The following is a 1466-nucleotide window of genomic DNA, read 5'->3' as shown; positions in this document are numbered from 1 at the left end:
CTTTGATATCTCTAAATTGCAACCATTAAAAACAATGCAGCTTGTTTTGCAAGTGACTAAATGCACGGTACTCTCAGGTATTGTTGAAGAGCAAATTCTTTGCAGCCAAGACTTCTGTTCTTTATCCTTCTATAGTATGGACTAGCTGGGTGATCGACTCCACGCTCACACTCATGAGTTCTGTCTCTACTTCCTCCTTTTTCACAGTGCCAACCTTAAGCCTCCACTTCACGTTAGCTGCTAGATTTTATTGTAGATTTATAATTAACCATCTATATCATGAATGACCAGAATTTAACCTTCTAATCTTAGCTCCTCCCTTTACAGTTTACTTCGTCAAGTTTCGCAACTCCAACAGGTCTTTAATTGCGACAGATCCTGGAGTCCATTGATTGACTTTACACTCTTGTCTCTGTCTCACATGCTTTCCCATCCCTTCAACCTGTGGTCCACTGTGATCATTTACTTGTGCATTTTCAAGTTCTTGGATGCTCTTGCTCTATTGGGATCACTGACAAAGACCAACTGATACCAAGTCAAACTTTCCACACCCGTGTTAGCAGCCTCATAGCAGGAGGGGACATTGTCATGACGCAAAACCTCCTTTGACTGTCATAGCTGTGAACCTGGGCTCTAAAGCATGTCCACGCTCGGTCTTTCCCCTTCCTTTTATGGAGAACCAGTGTTTACCGAGAGCAAGGACATCACTCATCAGAGGGCCAGCTATTCTTCCTTGTTACCTGGTCTGCACACGGGTTAGTTAGCCATTCCGTCTCTATCTCTAGCACGCCCATTTATTCTAATCAATCTGATCACTAACATGGTCATACAAGGAAAATCCATTTCTCTCATGCTTAAAAATCTCCTTCAAGCTCATTTTCACATGAAATCGGCGTCTTTTCCTGTGGAGCCAAACATCCCCACTGATCTGCACATCCTCTAGTTTCCATATGATATTCTCGTTCTGGTTAACACTCTGCCCACTGGGCTTTGAACTCTGCAACTAAAGGGACTCCCGCCAGCTCAAGCAGGGCGAGCATAGCTCTGGCAGCCCTTGCCCTTCTCCCATTCTCTCTGGCTTGCTAAATTATTAGGTGACATTCCTTAAGCTAGACACCAAGGTCTATTCCTTTATTTAGCCACTTCTTCCTCTTGAAACTGATTGCCAACGTCTGGCTATCAAAGTACTGATGTCCAGCAATCAAAAGTGCCCTTTGGCTCACTCATTGACGTGCCCGATTAAAATTAAACACCTTATCCTAACATGGAGTTTCCCCTTTACCTTTAGAAACTGCCATTTTCCTATGTTCCCCATTTGTCTACAGGCAGACCTTTGTCCCTCTGTGACAAATGTCCCTGCTTCCTCTCCCTGTTTCTTTTCCCTTCTCTCTTGCTCTCTGTCTCCTGTCTTTGTCTCTGTTTCTAATTGTCCTCTATCTTCTGCCTTTGTTCCTCTGGAGTAAATA

This window comes from Rattus rattus, unplaced genomic scaffold (assembly GCF_011064425.1).
Source record: "Rattus rattus isolate New Zealand unplaced genomic scaffold, Rrattus_CSIRO_v1 PGA_scaffold_75, whole genome shotgun sequence".
Taxonomy (NCBI): Eukaryota; Metazoa; Chordata; class Mammalia; order Rodentia; family Muridae; genus Rattus; species Rattus rattus.
Note: the sequence above shows the minus strand (reverse complement) of the source record.